We start from the raw sequence: 23,161 nt of genomic DNA, 5'->3' as shown, positions 1-23,161 counted from the left end.
TGGAAGGGGAAAGAGTGGAAGCAATGACAGATTTTATTTTATTGGGCTCCAAAATCACTGCAGATGGTGACTGCAACCATGAAATTAAAAGGTACCTACTCCTTGGAAGGAAATCAATAGACAGCATATAAACCTAGACAGCATATAAAAAAGCAGAAACTTTGCTTTACTGAGAAAGGTCCATATAGTCAAAGCTATGCTTTTTTTTTTTCCTCCCAGTCATCAAGTATGTATGTGAGAGTTGGACCATAAAGAAGGCTGAGTGTCAAAGAATTGATGCTTTCAAACTGGGGTGCTGGAGAAGACTCTTGAGAGTCTCTTGGGCTCCAAGGAGATCAAACCTGTCAATCCTAAAGGAAATCAGGATTTCCTTTATTCAGGAAAAACATTCAGGAAAACCATCCTGAATATTCATTGGAAGGACTGATGCTAAAGCTGAAACTCCAATACTTTGGCCACCTGATGGGAAGAGCCAACTCACTGAAAAAGACCCTGATGCTGGGAAAGATTGAAGGCAGGAGGAGAAGTGGGTAGCAGAGTATAAGACGGTTAGATGACATCACTGACTCAATGGATATAAATATGAGCAAACCCCAGGGAATAGTGGAGGAGCCTGGCATGCTACAGTCCATGAGGTCACAAAGAATGGACACGACTTAGAAACTAATCAGCAGCAATGTTTTCACTTACACACCTTATGTAAGTGAAAATGATATTCTTTCCAGGGAGAAATATACTTTATACATCATATATTTCCAGTGACTGAAGTGGTAATTACAAGCTCATATTGAAAAGGAAAAACAAGTCCATGTTCAGTAAACTCTGTATTTGATTTATGGACATAACCCTATCCTAGATATATTCCAGATCTTACAGACACTGAGTGCCATTAATCTTTATGTAACAGAACCTATCTATTCCCCAACCACAGCCCATGGATATCAGAGAAGAATACTTTATCCATTCAAATCCAATTAGTACCATAACATGGAAGATAAACTCTTTATTTGCAATGACATAAAGTGTCAGACTTTTATTTTGGGGGGAAGACTGCACCATTTTGGGAATGATTGCACCATTTACAATCACTGCAGATGGTGACTGTAGCCATAGAATTAAAAGATGCTTACTCCTTGAAAGGAAAGTTATGACCAACCTACATAGCATATTAAAAAGCAGAGATTACTTTGCCAACAAAGGTCTGTCTAGTCAAGGCTATGGTTTTTCCAGTGGTCATGTGTGGATGTGAGAGTTGGACTGTGAAGAAAGCTGAGCACCGAAGAATTGATGCTTTTGAACTGTGGTGTTGGAGAAGACTCTTGAGAGTCCCTTGGACTGCAAGGAGATACAACCAGTCCATCCTAAGGAGATCAGTCCTGGGTGTTCACTGGAGGACTGATGCTGAAGCTGAAACTCCAGTTCTTTGGCCACCTCATGCAAAGAGTTGACTCATTGGAAAAGACTCTGATGCTGGGAGGGATTGGGGGCAGGAGAAGGGGACAACAGAGGATGAGATGGCTGGATGGCATCACTGACTCGATGGACATGAGTTTGGGTAAACCCCGGGAGTTGGTGATGGACAGGAAGGCCTGGCATGCTGAGATTCATGGAGTCGCAAAGAGTTGGACACGACTGAGTGACTGAACTGAACTGAACTGAACTGAAAGTGTTAGAGAATTACACTAAAGATCACAATGTTTAGTGATATCCAGCCACAGTTTATATTACGAATAGTTCTTCAATAATTTTATTTCTTTATCTTGGCTCTTTATGAATTCCTGCCACTAAAATTCAAAGACACAAATTCTGTACTGATTAAAACATCCAATAGTCTTTCTGGGGTGAAGGTTCAAGCTTATTTCCAGCAGTAGTAATAAATATGAAAGAATTCAGTTAGTGCATTCAGTTAGAGCTTTGTCTTTTAGTCATGCTGATTTCCAGGGGCAGTTAGTCCTCTAAAAACAAGTCTGTGTATTTTCTCTATTTGAAGTGCTAAGTGTTTTGCATTTGTAGTGATGGGTGTCTTAGAATAATATTTCAAGATGATTCAATACTCCTATCAGCAGCTTCTATAATTCTTTCAAAATGCCTGATACTGGGAGACTGGTGTGGTTGAATCTGCTGGATAAGTTGTTAGTATCATACATTAATTAAATGTGTATAGTTTTATCTGTGCCTCAAAGTATTGCACTTCATGAGACTCCCAATTAGATACATATTCTACCACCAAATATAATATGGCTGTTCCATTGACTTCCCATAAGTGTCCTCTGAGTACCTCCAGGGGAGAGTTATTTATAATTTCAGACCAACAAATCAAACCAAATCCACATTCCTTGAGGCTTTCTGGGTTCCATTTTTGCTTTCTTTAAATTAATTCAACACACGTTCACACTGATAAGTTTGAAGGAACAGATGAGATCAAGCTGTGACACACCAAGCAGGTGGCCACTATCTGCTTTCCATCAGACCTGGGGTGCTGTCTTAGCAATGTATCATCTTGATTTATGGCCACATGTGGTACAGGAACTGTTGCACAGCATCCTCTGCTCTATACAATTCATTGGTAGCATTTTATTGGAAAAAAATTCTGGAATGGTAAACAGAGCCTAGGAATTGATTAATAACTGTAGCCAGTTACCCTTAAGCTGAGTTATCAGGGGGCACTCTGTCACTTATTTTATCCAAATTATACAGGTAGAACATTCAAATCAGTAGGAGTCCAATCTCCCTCTTTTGCAGAAAATAGGCCAGGAGATTTCTACCAGGTATTGGCCATTTGTCTGGACAAGAGTGGCAAAAGACAGTTAAATACTACACCCTTGCTCTGAGCTTCTTGTGAGAAATATTGCAGTGACTCCCCCCCGGCCCTGGTAGTATAATCTCCTAAAAAACATCTTTTCCATTTTCTCCCATCTACTATGGCTTCACCCTATTTCCAAACACTCTCTGAATATTAGATTTTGCAACTCATCACACATAATATTTACATTCACAGACAATAACAAAAGCCTTGCTAGTATATACAAACAAACATGCCAGGGTGAAGCACCTCAAGGGTGTCTGTTGTGCTTGGTTATGGAGCTACATTTCCCCTGATTTGGCTTAAAGGGAGAAAGTTAAGTCCTACCATAGATTACCTTGTAGAATATGCACTGTCAAATTCAATGTCATGAATATGGTGTAGTGGGTACTATTATAATTTCTTCCCATAAACATAAACTTAAATCTGCTTTTAGAACCATCATTAAAGACAAAACACACATTTTAAGAGGTAGGAAAGATGCAAAGGTACTTTACTGCATTCTCCTTCATTTCCTCCTTACTACCTGATGATCCCAGAAAACCTGTCAGTAGATTTCTGAGTTACTTCTCATACTAATCACAGGGCACAATGATTTAAGAAAATCAACCCTTAATAAATTTTAAGCAAGAGGCCCTGCATTTATTTTTCAGTGAGTCACATAAATTGTGTATTTCATTAGCCCTGCCTGTTTATATTGGCTGCTTCATCCAGTGTAACATGAGAGTCTCCCAAATGGATTACAGTAAACAGGTGCCACCAGCATATTTTGGGTCAACATCTTATTGGGTTTGAAGTGGTGACCCCATTTAATTTTCTCAAAACAACTCTAGCTTGAGTGTGTTCTAATACCTGACCAATTGGATCGAATCATGAGAGCCTAATGCCATCATCTGTGCTTTCACCTATCATAAATCTTAATGCTGGCTTATACAGTAATGGGATAAATAGTGTTCCCTACCCCCAACTTATGCCTGTTTAAAACCGCAGAATATGACCTTAGTCGGAGATAGGGTTTTTGCAGATACAATAAGTTAAGATGAGGTCTTACTAGATTAGCTGCTGCTGAGTCACTTCAGTCGTGTCCGATTCTATGTGACCCCATAGACGGCAGCCCACCATGCTCCCCTATCCCTGGGATTCTCCAGGCAAGAACACTGGAGTGGGTTGCCATTTCCTTCTCCAATGCATAAAAGTGAAAAGTGAAAGTGAAGTCGCTCAGTCGTGTCTGACTCTTAGCGACCCCATGGATTGCAGCCTAACAGGCTCCTCCATCCATGGGATTTTCCAGGTGAAGGTACTGGAGTGGGGTGCCATTGCCTTCTCCTACTAGATTAGAGTAGGTCCTAAATCCATTGACTGGTTATATCATTACTAAAAAGAGAAGGGGACACACACAGGATTTCAATGTAAAGCAGAGGTTGGAATGATGTACAATAAACCAGAAACATCACAGATCACCAGGACATCCCAGGATATAGGAAAAAGCAGGGAAGGATTATTTTCCAGAGTTTTCACAGGAGACGTGGCTCTGCCAACATCTTCATTTCAGAATTCTAGGCTCCAAAACTTTAGTAGACTAAATTTCTGTTGTCCTAAGCAACACAATTTATGGAAATATGCTATAGCAGCCCTAGGAAACTAAAACAATGCTAAAATTCACATTCCAGAATCATTTCTAGTAAATAGGGGTAAACAAGAGTACAACATGAGGAACAGCCTTGTCATTCTCTGAGTTTATTGCTTAATGGTAGGTTCTGTGAGAGAGAAATTACTTCTCACAGTTTAAGAAATGTCCCTGGTTTCCTCACAATTATTCCCTAGGAATTTTACACATTGACCTGTATTTTAGCTAGATTTATTAGTCATCTTCTATTTGTAATAAAGGTGACTACGGTCCTTAACTCCTCTCCCTTTCTCTGAGAAGAAAATTATTTCTCTGAGAAGAAAATTATCATAATAACATCAGTGTAGTGTATGAACCTTTTTTTTTTTTTTTTTTTTTGCTTTTAACCCTGCTTTACTTTAAAGCAAATAATGTTGAATTAAAGCAAATCCATGATAGAGCAGCAAATGTGTATTTGTTTCCATTCCACAAGATTTCAAATTATGCCTAGTTGGAATTCAAAAATGAGATAGGAAAGACCTTAGCCAGATGGGTTAAGGTGTAGAAGGCCAGCTTCAGGTTTATGGAACTCCCCTTGTGGAGTCACACAGGGCCCTGAGATCGGTTTAATTCTTGGTTGTTGATATAGTAAAATTCTTACTTTTTCAGCATGAGGTCTTGTATTTTCATTTTTCACCCAGTTCCAAGAATTGTAGAGCCAGTCCTGATGACCTATCAATCCCTCTTGGACGACTATTTTCTGTGCAGTTTTCATCATATCAGGGTCAGCTGAAACACTTAAATGACCCATCTTGATGGTTTCCTGTTAACATCCAAGAATAGTCTGCCTTACTTATTGACCAATCAGAACCATTTGGAGGGAGTGAATGGAAGAGATGCTTCCTTCTCAATCACTGTCTTAATTAGAACAGTAGTAACTCATGGTCCCCTGCAATTCTGCATCACTTAGTGTTTACTACTGAGGAGAGTTTGGACAATTCCAAAGGATCCCTCTTATCAAGCTAATTAAAACTTGATGGTGAGTGAACTTAGTTGCTATGTTCTGTGAAGAAGGGAAAGACATCAGTGTTCAGTTCTTCTATAACATCAGTTGTAATTGTGTATTCACGTAAAGGCAACCACATAATAGTCCCTGCAGTCACACATACCCATTTGTAACTGCATCTCACCTAGGTTTCTGCCCTCATGTTCTCTCCATACACTTTCACGTGAGAACACTTACACGCACCATCCCTATCTTCCATAAGGTTATTGTACATTCTGCCCTCCATTCTAATAATCCAAAAATAGTTTGAAGACCATCACAGGCAACTTCACTCAAATTATTACATATGGTCTCAGATCCTGAATTGGAGACTAGGGACAGATGGGGACTGGGTACTTATGGTCTGAGATCCTGGATTGGGAACTGGGTACACAGATCCCTGGTTTAGAGACTGGGCTTCCCTGCTGCCTCAGATGATAAAAAGCCTGCCTGCCTGCAATACAGGAGGCGTGGGTTTAATCCCTGGGTCAGGAAGATCTCCTGGAGAAGGAATGGGGTAACCCACTCCAGTTTCTTGCAAGGAGAATTCCATGGGCAGAGGAGCCTGGCGGGTTATAGTCCATGAAATTGCTGAGTTGGACATGACTGAGCAACTAACACAAACACACAGATCTCAGTCTTTCAAGGTTCTAGGACTTTAACTGAGGGGGTAAATCCTGCTCCCTGTTTAAGTATATTTCAAGTAATGGGCTTGAGACTGTAGTACTCCCTTCCTTCAATTCAAATGTTGATAATGACCTTCAGTTTCTTATTGGGAATCCTATCAAGGTCCACTGTTTTAACGCTATTTATCTTTTCTTAAAAAGTGAATCTGTCCAGGTGTACTTGCTTGGACTTTCTTCTCTTATTTTTCATTTCTTCCCACTGTGCTTATGAGAGGGAAGTTTTTCCTCCATACAGTTTCATGTGTAGTAACTAAGTATGTTTGTCCATTGCTGTCTGTTGATTTTTTCCCCCAAGGATACATAAAGCAACTAAGGCAGTCTCACCTGACCCATACTCACTGCCTTGTCAATGTCAACAATATTAACTAAGCTGTTATCTCTGGATAATATAAAGTCTAAGTTACACTTGTCACACTGCTTTCATATGAAAATAAGTATGTGTGTTAGTTGCTTAGTCATCTCCGACACTTTGCAACCCCATAGACTGCAGCCCACCAGGCCCCTCCGTCCATGGGATTCTCCAGGAAAGCACACTGGAGTGGGTTTCGATTTCCTTCTCCCAGAGGAACTCTGCTGCTGCTGCTGCTGCTAAGTCGCCTCAGCCATGTCCGACTCTGTGCAACCCCAGAGACGGTAGCCCACCAGGCTCCACCGTCCCTGGGATTCTCCAGGCAAGAACACTGGAGTGGGTTGCCATTTCCTTTTCCAATGCATGAAAGTGAAAAGTGAAAGTGAAGTCGCTCAGTTGTGTCCGACTCTTAGTGACCCCATGGACTGCAGCCCACCAGGCTCCTCCGTCAATGGGATTTTCCAGGCAAGAGTACTGGAGTGGGCTGCCACTATAGAAAGAAAGAAAATGAAGTAGCTCAGTCTTGTCCGACTCTTTGCAATCCCATGGACTGTAGCCTACCAGGCTCCTCCATCCATGGAATTTTCCAGGCAAGAGAACTGAAGTGGGTTGCTATTTCCTTCTTCAGAAAATAAGTACACCATTGTAGGATACTTTTGCCACCTCCTGCTTGGCCACATCCAATTGACCTTGATTCATGGACCTAACATTCCAGGTTCCTAGGAAATATTGTTCTTTACAGTGTCAGACTTTACTTTCACCACCAGACACACCCAAAAATGAGTGCTGTTTCCACTTTGGCCCAGCTGCTTCATTCTTTCTGAAGCTACAAGTAATTGCCCTCTGATCTTCTCCAGTAGCATATGGGACACCTTCTGAGCTAGGGAACTCATCTTCCAGTGTCAAATCTTTTGCCTTTTCATACTGTTCATGGAGTTCTCCTGGCAAGAACACTGGGAATGGGTTGCCATTTCCTCCTTTAGTGGACCATGTTTTGTCAGAGCTCTTCCCTATAATCAATCCATCATGGGTGACCCTGCATAGCATGGCTCATAGCTTCATTGAAATATGCAAACCCATTTGCCATGACAAGGCTGCAATCCATGAAGTAGAATCAGTGAACTAAAATAGACAAGAATGGGCAAATTTAATTCAGGTGACCATTATATCTACTACTGTGGACAAGAATCCTTGAGAAGAAATGGAGCAGTCCTCATAGTCAACAAAAGAGTCAGAAATGAGTACTTGGGTGCAACCTCAAAAATGACAGAATGATCTTGGTGCATTCAACATCACAGTAATACAAGCCTAGCCCCAATCACTGATGCTGCTGCTGCTAAGTCGCTTCAGTTGTGTCCGACTCTGTGTGACCGCATAGATGGTAGCCCACCAGGCTCTCCTGTCCCTGGGATTCTCCAGGCAAGAACACTGGAGTGGGTTGCCATTTCCTTCTCCAATGCATGAAAGTGAAAAGTGAAAGTGAAGTTGCTCAGTCGTGTCCGACTCTTCACAACCCCATGGACTGCAGCCTACCAGGCTCCTCCATCCATGGGATTTTCCAGGCAAGAGTACTGGAGTGGGATGCCATCACCTTCTCCGAATCACTGATGCTGAAGGAGCTGAAATTGAAGAGTTCTATGAAGACATACAACAACTCCTAGCACTAATGCAAATAAAAGATGTCCTTTTCATCATAGGGGGTTGGAATGCAAATGTAGGAACTCAAGACATATGGGAAATAACAAGAAAATTTGACCTTGGAAAATAAAATGAAGCAGGACAAAGGCTAAAAGAGTTTTGTTAAGATAGCACACTGTTCAAAAAACTCCTTTTGAACAATACAAGAGATGACTCTATCCATGGACATCATCAGATTGTTTATATTCTTTGTAGCCGAAGATGGAGAAACCCTATACAGCCAGCAAAAACAAGACCTGGAGCTGACTGTAGCTCAGATCACCAGATCCTTATTCAAAAACTCAGGCTTCAGTTGAAGAAAGTAGGGAAAACCACAAGGCCATCAGGTATGACCTAAATCAAATTTCTATGATTATACAGTGGAGGCGATGAATAGATTCAAGGGATTAGATCTGGTAGACAGAGAGCCTGAAGAACTATGGGTGGAAGTTTGTAACACTGTACAGGAGGAAGTGACCAAAACCACCCCAAAGAAAAAGAAATGCAAGAAGGAAAAGTGGTTGTCTGAGGAGGCTTACAAATAGCTGAGGAAAGAAGAGAAGTTAAAGGCAAGAGTGAAAGGGAAAGATATACCCAACTGAATGCAGAGTTCCCGAGAACAGGAAGGAGAGATAAGAAATTAGCTAAGCAAAGAAATAGAGGAAAACAATAGAACAGGAAACACTAGCGATCTCTTCAAGAAAACTAGAGATATCAAAGGAACATTTCGTCCAAGAATGGGCACAAGGGACAGAAATGGAAAGGCTGTAACAGAAGCAGAAGAGATAAAGATGAGGTCGGAAGAATACACAGAAGAAATACAACTATACAAAAAGTCTTAATGACCCAGATAACAATTATGGTATGGTCACTCACATAAAACCAGACATCCTAGAGTGTGAAGTCAAGTGGGCCTTAGGAAGCATTACTATGAACAAAGCTAATGGAGGTGATGGAATTCCAGTTGACTTATTTAATATCCTAAAAAATGATGCTGCTAAAGTACTATATTAAATATGCCAGAAAATTTGGAAAACTCAGCAGTGGCCACAGGTTTGGAAAAAGTGAGTTGTCATTCCAATCCCAAAGGGCAATGCTAAACAATGTTCAAACTACTGTACAATCGTGATTATTCACAAGTTAGTAAAGTAATGCTCAAAAACTTTCCAGTTAGGCTGCAGCAGTACATGAATTGAGAACTTCCAGATGTAAAAGCCTGGTTTCAAAGAGGGCAGAGGGACCAGAAATCAAATTGCCAACATTTGTTGGATCATGGTGAAAGCTAAGGAGTTCCAAAAAAACATATACTTTTACTTCATTAACTACACTAAAGCTTTTGACCGTGTGGATCACAACAAACTGTGGAAAATTATTAAAGAGATGGGAGTACCAGAGCACCTAACATGTCTCCTGAGAAACCTGTATGCAGGTCAAGAAGCAACAATTATAACTGGACACAAAACAACAGACTGGTTTAAAATTGGGAAAGGAGTATGTCAAGGTTATATACTGTCACCCTGCTTATGTAACTTATATTCAGAATATATCATGCAAAATGCTGGCCTGGATTAATCACAAGCTGGAATCAGAATTGCCAGGAGAAATATCAACAACCTCAGACATGCAGATGATACCACTCTAATGGTAAAAAGTGAAGAGGACCTAGAGAGCCTCTTGATGAAGGTGAGGGAGGAGAGTGTAAAAGCTGGCTTGAAACTAAACATTCAAAAAACTAAGATCATAGCATCCTGTCCCATCACTTTATGGCAAATAGATGGGGAAAAAGTAGAAACAGTGACAGATTTTATTTTCTTCGACTTAAAAATCACTGTGGATGATGACTGCAGCCATGCAATTAAAAGACACTTGCTCCTTGAAAGGAAAGCTATGACAACGTGGACAGTGTATTCAAAAGCAGAGACATTTCTTTGTTGGCAAAGGTCCAATAGTCAAAGTTGTGATTTTTGTCAGTAGTCATATACAGATGTGAGAGTTGGACCATAAACAAGGCTGAGCGCTAAAGAGCTGATTCTTTTCAAGCGTGGTACTGGTGAAGACTTAAGAGTCCCTTGGAATCCAAGGAGATCAAACCAGTCAGTCCTAAAGGAAATCAACTCTAAATCAGTCCATTGGAAGGACTGATGCCGAAGCTCCAACAGTTTGGCCACTGATGCTAAGAGCCGATTCACTGGAAAAAACTCTGATGCTGTGAAAGATTGAAGGCAGGAGGAGAAAGGGGCCACAGAGGATAAGATGTTTGAATGGCATCACTGACTCAATGGACATGAATTTGAGCCAACTCCAGAAGATAGTAGAGGGTGAGATGGCTGGTGTGCTGCAGTCCATGGTGTCACAAGTCAGACTCGACTCAGTGAGTGAGCAGCAACAAGTACCATTGCTGATTTGGGAAAGGTTGTAGCAGTTACCCCCTCATCATTAGGCCTATGAAACTCTGCCTGAAGCAGAGCAGCAAACAGGCTCTCATAATTTCTGGAAATGTCTTCCCAAAAGTTTGCAACCACTTAGTGATTTAGTCACAAACCTAAGAAATCCCTTCCATTTGATAATAATAGAATTGCAACACCGGAGAAGGCAATGGTAGCCCACTCCAGTACTCTTGCCTGGAAAATCCCATGGATGGAGGAGCCTGGTAGGCTGCAGTCCATGGGGTCGCTAAGAGTCGGACATGACTGAGCGACTTCACTTTCACTTTTCACTTTCATGCATTGGAGAAGGAAATGGCAACCCACTCCAGTATTCTTGCCTGGAGAATCCCAGGGACGGTGGAGCCTGATGGGCTGCCGTCTATGGGGTCACACAGAGTCGGACACGAATGAATCGACTTAGCAGTAGCAGCAGCAGAATTGCAACACATCCCTCTATCATTGGCTTCCTGGGTAGCTCAGTGGTAAAGCATCCGCCTTCCAATGCAGGAGTCGCAGGAACCTGGGGTTCGATGATCCCTGTGTTGGGAAGATCCCCTGGTGGAGGAAATGGCAACCTACTCCAGTATTCTTGCTTGGATAATCCCATGAACAGAGGAGCTTGGCAGGCTATAGTCCAAAGGGGTGCAAAGAATTAGACACAACTGAGCACAGTTGCACATGCCCACCCTCCATCGTTAATTTGATGAATCCATGCCAGTAACAATACCCCAATCTCCTGTTGGTGAATGTGCATTGTTTAAATAAAATACCCTCAATATCCAGTCATTACCTGATTTTAGCCTCTAATTTCATGGAAAGTTTTTAAAGTAATCAATGACTTGAGTCATTTGCAAGGGAGTGTAAAATTTCTTGAAGAAGCCACAGAGATTCAAGAAGGTTTTCAAGTGAAGAAAAGTAAAATCTTACAGATTTTCCCACAATACTACTATTAAAGGCTGGACTTTCTTCTCTTTATCCATGTACTCCATTCCTCTGCTTCCAGATCTATTTTCTCTATTTCCTGTCAGTGGTAAGACTTATCTCACTTCATATGTTTCAAAGAGTTCACCATGTCACACCACCAATGGGTAGCTGACCATTTTGGAATCAAAGTCTCATTGTATTTTTCCACTAACTCCTTTTACATCGGAAAACAAAACTCCTTATTAAAAGACACTTGCTCCTTGGAAGAAAAGTTATGACCAACATTGACAACGTATTGAAAAGCTGAGACATTACTTTGCCAACAAAGGTCCATCTTGTCAAAGCTATGGTTTTTCCAGTATTCATGTATGGATGTGAAAGTTGGACTATAAAGAAAGCTAAGGACCAAAGAATTGATGCTTTTGAACTGTGGTGTGGGAGGAGACTCTTGAGAGTCCCTTGGAGTGCAAGGAGATTCAACTAGTCCATTCTAGAAAAAAAATCAGTTCTGAATATTCATTGGAAGGACTGATACTGAAGCTGAAACTCCAATACTTCAGCCACCTGATGAGACGAACTGACTCATTTGAAAAGACTCTGATGAAGGGAAAGATTGAAGCTGGGAGAAGAAGGGGATGACAAAGGATGAGATGGTTGGATGGCATCACCAATTCAATGGACATGAGTTTGAGTAAACTTGGAGTTGGTGATGGATAGGGAGGCCTGGTGTGCTGCAGTCCATGGGGTCACAAAGAATCAGACACAACTGAGCGACTGAACTGAAGCATTACTATTTGGGGAACTTAAATACAAACCTGCCCACAAAACCAACTGGAACTCACACGAATGATTGTCAAATCATATTCACAAGTCAGAAATATTGTCTAGTATGAAGTTTTATAATTTCAAGAATACAACAATGAGGCCTTGTGAAGTGGGGAAAAATTAGGGTCTCGTGTAGAAGTTTGGGTCCTTTTTTGGACATTGAATGTGCCCTGCCCCATACTTCTAGATTTAGTTTCTAAGTAAATTGTTAATTGCCTTACTTTTACAGATGGACTTTTCTTAACCACAAAACATCTCTTTTTTTTATACTTAGAGAGTGGCATAGCTAACATGACATTTTCCTTGGGATCATGACCTTAAATTTATGGATTCCTGGTTTATTACAAGCAATTCTGGACAGCTCTGACAATATGCTAAAAGTATTTTATATACAAGGATTCTCATGCTACCAAAAAGTAGTTTATTCTGAAGAATCACTGAGTTATTATGTTTACAGAGAGATTAGACCAAAATGCCTGCCTTTTTTGTATCCCAAAAGTTTCTCTCCACACCTGCCCCCGTCAGGAGAGAGAATGGATTCAGAGGTGCCATCCTCCTCCTATTACTACATCTTCTGTACATGGACTTCTCTCACAGAAGCAATGTTTTTAAAGTTGAATATTTCATTGCTACTTATTTTTCTCATATGTTGAAAATTGCTTCATTTTATATTGACTAGAAATCACATATTCCTTCTTTAACATGATTTGTAATGAAGCTGAAAATCCATTTGATTTCACCCAAGAAACTTCTCTTTAATCCCTGTCCTCATCTAGAAATCTACTGTTACTACTACAGTTAAGGCTTCCATGAATTCATACCTGGCTTCCGTTTTAAACTTAACATCTTCAGTCTTTCCTTCACTGGAGTGCAATTCTGATTATTTTAAAATGGCAATCTGATTGCTGAGCCCAGGTTCAACATCATTTATGCTCTGCCCATTTCATAAACACAAACATTCATGGATTTTATTTCTTCTCCAAGATACATTAAACGATCACCTTTACAAAAGATGCTGTGCTGTGTCTTAAAGAGGCTTCATTATTTCATACATTCAGTTCTTCAAATATTTTGTTCTTTAGTCATCAGCCAAAATTTTATCTACCAACCATGACTTACTTGGCACAACTACAGCCCTGGTTTCATGCATGCCACCACTAATTCTAGAACTGCTTTCATGCACCTGAATGCAGCTGACGAAAAACACACAACTGAATCATGCTGATCATCTCTAAAACTATGACCTTGAAAATTACCTGTGTCCTTCAAGCTGCCAAGTAATGCTATTATTCTTCCATAATCCCTCGCTCTCTTTCGCTCATATGAAATTAGATTATAGATTCCTTTCACATTTCAAATCCGTCCCCAATCTCATTGCCAGCTGATCTTGTTTCTTATGTCACTGAAAAAAAATTAAAGCAACCGCGAGGACAAGTTCAGACTCCCACTGCTGCATATACTTAATACCAGTCAGGATCTTTGCTTCCATAATACTTGTCTTGAATATTACTTGTCTTGCATAAACATATGCAGCGTTTCTCAACCTTGTTGGTATTGACGTATTGAGTCAGATACTGCAGGACCAGGGGGAGAATGGGAGCTGTCCTATGCATTATAGGATGTATGGGCATGCCTGGCCTCTCCTGTTTGAAGTCAAGGAGCTCCTTCGTCCCCATTCACCAACTGTGACAATCAGAAATGTCTCCAAACACTGAAAGTTTTTGCGAACTTTTCCCCTATTGAAAATCATTGCCAGAAAAGAAATATTCATGCCAATCACTGAGGTTAACCACTGAGGCCAACCTCTTTGCTTACTCATTAACTTTCTGGCTACACACAGATTCCTTTCAAGGAAAGCTTCTCTCTTACACAACTTATTCCTCTTTAATGGGTCATTTTCATAATCACATATATATATGTGTATATATATATACACACACTATTTTTCCCAGCTTAGAAAACAAAGTAAATCAATTAAAATAATTTGCATATCACATTTCCCTTGCCAGATACCCTGAGGGAACCTAATTCCTTTTTTTAACCAAAACTTAAGAATAATTTATACTCACTGTCTTCATGGCTGCTTATTTTATTCTCTCTTAAATCTCCTCCATACTAATTTTTGCCCCAGCCTAAACATTAAATATCTTTTCCACTGTTAATAGTTTCTTCTCTCTTTTCCTCACCTTACCTAATCTATTAGCAGTGTATGATAACCACCTTCTTCTTCATTTAGCTTCTCTATTTTCCTATTACTTCTTTAGTCTTTTTTTTTTTTTTTAATTATCTCAGTCTTTCACTGGTTTCTCCTTTTCTAGACTTCTCAAGGGTATGCTCTAGGTATCAGCACCTGATTTTTTCCCCCTCATCTTTCTTTGCACTTACTTCCTTGGTGATCTCATTCCATCTCATGGCTTTATGTGCAATCTAAATGCTAATGATTCCCAAATCTGTATTTCTATGCCATATTTCTATCCTGAATTCCACATTCATAAACTCAATTACTTTTTTTTTTTTAACATTTCTGCTTGAATGTTGTGACTATAATAGGTCTATTTCTCCTGAAATCCATTCCTCACTCTCCCTTATTCAGTTCAGAGCACACTGGACCTGACACCTGTAGTTTGTATACATCAGAAATTCCTGAAAGCTGGCTTCCGAGTGGAATCAAACCACAGGAGACACACGTAGAAAGACGAAAAGCAGGAGAAAAGGAAGGATATAATTATTCTCCTGTTTTGGTGTTCTCTCTCATAACAGCTGTATTTCTTCCATGGCTCCAGCTCCTCTAACACAGGTCCACTGTGCTTCTAGTTTCCATCAGCAACCCATTCTCCTTAGCTCCAGTAATGCAGTTACCTCTGTCCCTCCATCCAAGTGGTAGACGCCTCCTGTTGCTGCTAATTGTGAGTTGCCACACCATCTCCTAACTGGCTTTTTAAAAGTTATCTGGACTACCAATTACCTATGCTAATTCTCTTTGTTTTAAATTCTCAGTGACTTTCTTTACTTGGTCGGGCTCTCATCACTGCAGCTATCTAGTAGACATGTCATAATAAACATTTCTCAAAATAAATCACTGATCTTCATTTCTCTGGCCCAGCCATACCTGTCCACGCATCTCCTTCAAATCTAACAACTTGGGATTACTCAAGATGGACTCTTATAACAAATAACTCTAATTTTTATTTTTGCCAAAGGAAGAACAGTTGAAAATGGCTTGTGTGACTTCCATCCACATTTTACTGGCCAGAACATGCTCAGTGACCCTGAACATAACTGCATGCATCATTGTCATTTCATTTTACCATTAGCCAAGCCAAAGACCTAAGAGAAGATCTTTCACTCTCCTTAACGCACCACCTCCTTAGTTACAAATTTGATTCAGCCTACCTGTGTAAACAGCTTTGACTTCCATATAATTATCACTTAGATCACTGGTAAAGACTTTTATTTGACTTCCTTAGCTGCAGGGTCAAACATCTCTGATCCATTGTTTACATGTTATATAAATTATATTGAATATTACAATCTCATTATATCAATTCCCTTCTTTAAAAAAAAAATGGCTTATTTTGCCCCCACTGAAAGCTCAAATTTCTTTAACTGTAACATTTTATATGAATTGGTTTCTTTTCTATGTCCTTATCTTCATCTTTCATTTATTTCTGAGCCCCTGCCTCATGCAGCATAAATTTACTTAGTTCAGCTTATATTTACTTCCTTATTGATCAAGTACATGGTGCTTGCTATGCTCTCTCAAAACTCCCCATATTTTAAATTTAACATTAATTACCAGGCTTTATTTTATTTGCTTACATTACTTTTCATCTATATTCACTTCAAGCACCGGGCTCTTTGAAGACATGCTTTGTTCAATGCTATATAAATAAAGCTCAGGAAAAGAATATTTAAAAGTAATTTAATAACTTTGCTTTCAATTAACTATGTATCTATCAATTGAAAGTGTTTGTTTCTCCTTTTCTATAAAACCAAAACTACATTTCCCATTTTTAACTTTATGATTATTACATAATGTAGTGTATTTTCCACATCTAATACACTGTTTACATTAAATATTCATAATATTATAGTAGATATTACACATTTAATTCTACAATCAGTTACAGGGTCAGTTTTATCCTTTTCATTGTACTTGACTAAAGAGATTGACAAGAGTTAGAAAACATGTACTTGAAACCAATAATGAGCATACTGTGAAGGATGTCAAAATCTAAAAATATCATGAGATAACTTAGGGGATGAAAAATTGCTGTCTTTTTTATTTAGTAGGTTAGTTGAGAAGGTAAAATCATCCACTGAGCATGCACTTTGGTTCAAATATATTTTTCTAAATCATCTTCTCAAACATATAATATATACACACACAAACACACACAAAGTAAGGCTTATTAAAACAAACATTTGAATTGAGGTTCGACATTAAATGAAATCAACATTCTCTTTTAAACATGCATTACTAAATATTTGTGTTTTCTGAAAATACATTCTTAATTACATATGTATGAAATGGTATGCTGCAATATGATTTGAAAATAAATTGGCAAAAACATAAAAAGAATACATGAAGGAAATATGGCAAAACCATGGTAAATGTTGAATTTAAGTCATGGTCATATGGAATTTAATAATAATTTAGTATTTGTATGAAAATATTATAACAAAAATAATGCAAAAACAAATATATACAACTTTTATTTTTTTAGGAGTCTGTAAGGTGTCTATATGTGTGTGTGTATATATATATATATATTTCATATAGTATTATATTTGATCAGAACCTCGTAGTGACGCTTTCAAAGGCCCATTTGACTTTGCATTCCAGGATGTCTGGCTCTAGGTGAGTGATCACACCACTGGGGTTATCTGGGGCATGGAGATCTTTTTTGTATAGTTCTTCTGTGTATTCTTGCCACCTCTTCTTAATATTGTCTGCTTCTGTCAGGTCCATACCATTTCTGTCCTTTATTGTGTCCATCTTTGCATGAAATGTTCCCTGGTATCTCTAAATTTCTTGAAGAGATCTCTGGTCTTTCCCATTCTACTGTTTTCCTCTCTGATCACTGAGGAAGGCTTTCTTATCTCTGTGCTATTCTTTGGAACTCTGCATTCAAATGGGTATATCTTTCCTATTCTCCTTTGCCTTTAGCGTCTCTTCTTTTCTCAGCTATTTGTAAGACCTCTTCAGACAACCATTTTGCCTTTTTGCATCTCTTTTTTTGTGGGGATGGTATTGATCACTGCCTCCTATACAATGTCAAGAACCTCTGTCCATAGTTCTTCAGGCACTCTATCAGATCTAATCCCTTGAATCTATTTGTCACTTCCACTGTATAATTGTAAGGGATTTGACTTAGGTCATACCTGAATGGTCTACTGGTTTTCCCTACTTCTTTCAATTTAAGTCTGAATTTTATAATAAGGAATTCATGATTTGAGCCAGAGTTAGTTCCCAGTCTTGACTTTTCTGACTGTATAGAGCTTCTCCATCTTTGGCTAAAAAAATATACTCAATCTGATTTTGGCATTGACCATCTGGTGATGTCCATGTGTAGAGTCTTCTCTTTTGTTGTTGGAAAAGGGTGTTTGCTATGACCAGGGCATTCTCCTGGCAAAACCCTGTTAGCCTTTGCTCTGCTTCATTTTGTACTCCAAGGCTAAATTTACCTGTTATTCCAGGTATCTCTTGATTTCCTACTTTTGCATTCCAGTCCCCTATAATGAAAAGGACATCTTTATTTGGTGTTAGTTCTAGAAGGTCTTGTAGGTCTTCATAGAACTGTTCAACTTCAGCTTCTTCAAGATTACTGGTTGGGTCACAGAATTGGATTACTATGATATTGAATGGTTTGTCTTGGAAATGAACAAAGATCATTCTGTCATTATTGAGATTGCACCCAGGTACTGCATCTCAGACTCTTTTGTTAACTATGAGGGCTACTCCATTTCTTCTAAGGGATTCTTGCCCACAGTAGTAGATATAATGGTCATCTGAGTTAAATTCCCCTATTCCAGTCCATTTTAGTTCACTGATTTCTAAAATGTCGATGTTCACTCTTGCCATCTGCTGTTTGACCACTTCTAATTTACCTTGATTCATGGACCTAACATTCCAGGTTCCTATACAATATTGTTTTTTACAGAATCATACTTTACTTCCATAACCAGTCACATCTACAACTGGATGTTGTTTTTGCTTTGGCTCCATCTCTTCATTCTTTCTGGTGTTATTTCTCCACTCTTCTCTAGTAGCATATGAGGCACTTACAGACCTGTGGAGTTCATCTTTCAGTGTCCTATATTTTTGCCTTTTCATACTGTTCATGGGGTTCTCATGGGAAGAATACTGAAATGGTTTCCCAGTGCCTTCTCCAGTGGGCCAAGTTTTGTCAGAATTCTCCACCATGACCTATCCTTCTTGGGTGAACCTACATGGCATGGCTCATAGTTTCATTGAGTTAGACAAGACTGTGGCCATGTGATCAGTTTGATTAGTTTTCTGTGACTGTGGTTTTCATTCTGTCTGCCCTCTGATGGATAAGGATAATCCATTATGGAAGCTTCCTGATGGGAGAGACTGACTGTGGGGGAAACTAGGTCTTATTCTGGTGGACTGAGCCATGCTCAGTAAATCTTTAATCCAATTTTCTATTGATGGGTGGGGCTGTGTTCCCTCCTTGTTGTTTGAGACCAAATTATGGCAGAGGTAATGAAAACAATGGTGACCTCCTTCAAGAGGTCCCGTGTGTACACTGCCACACTCAGTGCCCCCAACCCTGTAGCAGGCCCCTGCCAACCCAGGAACAAAACTAGTGGAGGTGATGAAAAGTCAGTTGAGCTATTTCAAATCGTAAAATATGCTGCTGTTAAAGTGCTACACTCAATATGCCAGTGAATTTGGAAAACACAGCAGTGGCCAACAGGACTGGAAAAAGTCAGTTTTCATTCCAATCCCAAAGAAAGGCAAAGCCAAAGAATGTTCAAGCTACCACACAATTGGACTTATTTCACACACTAGTAAAGTAATGCTCAAAATTCTCCAAGTCAGTCTTCAACAGTACATGAACTGTGAACATCCAGATGTTCAATCTGGATTTAGAAAAGACAGAGAAACCAGAGATCACTTTGTGGACATCTGTTGGATCATCGAAAAAGCAAGAGAGTGTCAGAAAAATATCTACTTCTGCATTATTGACTGCACCAAAGCCATTAACTATGTGTATCACAACACACTGTGGAAAATGCTTAAAGAGATGGGAATACCACACCACTTGACCTGCCTCCTAAGAAATCTGTATGCAGGTCAAGAAGCAACAGTTCTGAAAGCAACTCAAAATGGAACAACAAAATGGTTCCAAATAAGGAAAGTTGTACATCAAGGCTATATATAGTCACCCTGATTATTTAACTTATATGCAGAGTACATCATGCAAAATGATGGGCTGAATGAAGCACAAGCTGGAATCAAGATTGCCCGAAGAAATATCAGTAATCTCAGATATGCAGATGACACCACCCTTATGGCAGAAAGAGAAGAACTAAAGAGACTCTTGATGAAAGTGAAAGAGGATACTGAAAAGTACACTTAAAACTCAACATTCAGGAAATTAAGATCATGGCATCCAATCCCATCACTTCATGGCAAATAGATGGGGAAACAATGAAAACAGTGAGAGACTTTATTTTGGGGGGTCAAAAATCACTGCAGATGGTGACTGCAGCCATAAAATTAAAAGACACTTGCTCCTTGGAAGGAAAGTTATGACCAACCTAGACAGCTTATTAAAAAGCAGAGACATTACTTTGCCAACAAAGGTCCATCTAGTCAAAGCTATGGTTTTTCCAATAGTCACTTATGGACGTGAGAGTTGGACTATAAAGATAACTGATCACTGAAGAATTGATGTTTTTGAACAGTTGTGTTGGAGAAGACTCTTGAGAGACCCTTGGACTTCAAGGAGATCTAACCAGTTAATCCTAAAGGAAATCAGTCCTGAATATTTTTGGTAAGATTGATGCTGAAGCTGAAACTCCAACACTTTGGCCACCTGATGTGAAGAACTGACTCACTGGAAAAGATCCTGATGCTGGGAAAGAATGCAGGCAGAAGGAGAAGGGGACAACAGAGGATGAGATGGTTGGATGGCATCACCAACTCGACAGACATGAGTTTGAGCAAGCTCTGGGTGTTGGTGATGGGCAGGAAGGCCTGGCATGCTGCAGTCCATGGGGTTGTAGAAAGTCAGACATGACTGAGCGACTGAATGGAACTTATCAGAACCAAAGACTTTGGAACATTTGATGAAATAAATTAAGTCTAGAATCTTACAAGGAGTTAATTCAAGGCATTAAAGACACATATTAAACATATATTATATTTAATGAATAATTCCCCTGAGTGATGTTTAGTTACATTTTTAATTACATCATATATTTTCTTTGTTAACCTTAACACTAATATTAAGCTTATACAAATACAAATGCACAGTATCTCTGACTATATAACTTGAACTGTGTGTGTATGAACCACATGATTAAAAAATAAAGGATCAATACATATTGCTGACTTACACATTGATTATTCACCTGAAAATTTATTTTTGTTTTACATCTACCTCCACCACAATCAATTGGTATATACAAAGTTTAAAAATATATTATTAAAGTGCAATTTTAATGTGCATAGTCACAAATAATTATAATGCAGGTAGTTCTTAACTTTACAAAAATTAAATATAAGTGAACAAATGGCAACCCACTCCAGTACTCTTGCCTGGAAAATCCCATGGATGGAGGAGCCTGGTAGGCTGCAGTCCATGGGGTCACTAAGAGTCGGACACAATTGAGCAACTTCACTTTCACTTTTCACTTTCATGAATTGGAGAAGGAAATGGCAACCGACTCCAGTGTTCTTGTCTGGAAAATCCCAGGGAGGTGGAGCCTGATGGGCTGCCATCTATGGGGTCGCAAAGAGTCGGACACAACTGAAGCAACTTAGCAGCAGCAGCAGTGAACAAAAGATATTCAACTTAAATTATCTGGGCTTAGCTATCTTCATTTTCTATAGGCTTAGGACTTCAAGTTTTATTTTTTACTATGTAATATGATGAATTGGCCTCAGGAGATCCTTGTTTATGATTAATTTGTTCCATTACATCTTTTGGGGCATAAAAAGTGTGTTTTTATGATTTCCTGGACTAAAAGTTACCTATTTACATAGTGAAGTGTCTGGCTACATAAAATTTTGCCTGTAGTCAATATACTTTTGCTTTATGTTGCAATGTGTGGCAAGTTATCTTACTTCATTGCATTTTATTTCTATTACCTAATATTTGATTAAAACATAACTTATGAGACATTAATAGAATGAATGCATGTGAATACAGCCTTATTTAAAAACCGGATCATTATGAGTGATTTTGCAGCTATTTTTCATCCATTATCTGCCATACAGATGCAGTTATAATTTTGCATTTTTGCTTAGAATTTCCTTGGTTTCTTATCAGATAGCATCTGGTTAAAAGTCTATTTCTGGATCCAGACAGTCTGTATTTGGATCTTGCTTCCTTCTTTTCACAGTCCTTTTTGAGTCTATTAGTAATCTCTTTCCCTCGTTCCTTCTGGAAATTTAAGCAATTTTGGAAAGAGTGGAAAAAAGTGAAATGATGAAACACAGTGCTTCCACATTACAAATTTCTCCCACAAGCTCCTTCAGCAAAATGAGAAATCTTCTGTTGTAAAGGACATTTAACTAGAAAATAACTAAGTGGGACCAATACTGAACACCATGTTACACAAAGGAAGAGCATAGGTGAACTAGCTTATTCTATTAATATCAGTAATCTCAGGAAAAGATGATTAATCTTAGATCAATGTATGCTAAGTTGCTTCAGTCGTGTCCAACTTTGCAACACTTTGGAGTGTAGCCTGTCAGGCTTCTTTGTCCATGGGGTTCTCCAGGCAAGAATACTGGAATGGATTGCCATGGCCTCCTCCAGGGGATCTTTCTGACCCAGGGATCGAACATGTGTCTCTTATGTCTCCTGCATTGGCAGGAGACATTCTTTACAACCAGTGCCACCTGGGAAGCCCCTTAGAATAGGTATGGGTAAAATACTGAGGGCCATGGAAGAAAAGAACTTGTGTATGGCTGCTTATTCAATAGGCTACATTTAAAGAGCAGCACCTGACCTAGCAATGGGCACAGGTTCTCCACAAATGGAGACTCAAACGTGAAACTGAAAGACTGGCAAGATCTTACTGGTGTTTTCAGTTAATAATAATAATAAAAAAAAGGCAAGCCCCAAACCATCAGAAATATAAAAGCATAAATGAAGAAGGCCCCATGTTTGTCTTATCCACAAGGCATTTCATAGATGATACCTGAAAAACTAGGAAAAAAAATTTCAAAGTGTGAAAAGCTGTAATGGAGATATTTTGAATAAACACTGTTAGTGATTATCTTGGAAGAAACCAGAGAAGGCAAATTGCCCTTATGGATAAAATCTGACAGAGACAGAATTTGCTACAGCTGTCATAATTTTCAAAGCACCTAGTCAACAAGCCAATTCTCATGAGATGTATTGATCTTACCATTTATCTAATTAATGCTATTCATCCTAAAACAGGTCACCTGTTCCTCCCATTACATCCATGCAATATTCACTCAGAGGTCTATCCATTGCAATACTTGCTACTAGGTAATTCTTTTTTTCTGAAAATCAGCTAGAGTGTTTTTTGTGTGCTAACTTAGTGATGCCATTTTAGATTAATTGGAGGATAAATCCAGATGGTCCAAC

At 39.1% G+C, this 23,161-nt stretch overlaps 1 long non-coding RNA gene across 11 annotated transcripts in view; it reads right to left on the bottom strand.

Annotated features, from left to right (window-relative positions):
• The window catches only part of LOC147355129 (uncharacterized), a 518,407-nt gene that overhangs the window by 493,188 nt on the left and 2,058 nt on the right, over positions 1 to 23,161 (bottom strand). The window lies entirely within an intron of this gene.

The sequence above is a fragment of the Bos grunniens genome, chromosome 17 (genome assembly GCF_055505025.1).
Source record: "Bos grunniens cultivar Pamir isolate PY7600 chromosome 17, Bosgru_T2T1.0, whole genome shotgun sequence".
Taxonomy (NCBI): Eukaryota; Metazoa; Chordata; class Mammalia; order Artiodactyla; family Bovidae; genus Bos; species Bos grunniens.
This window is presented reverse-complemented; position numbering and strand designations above follow the sequence as displayed.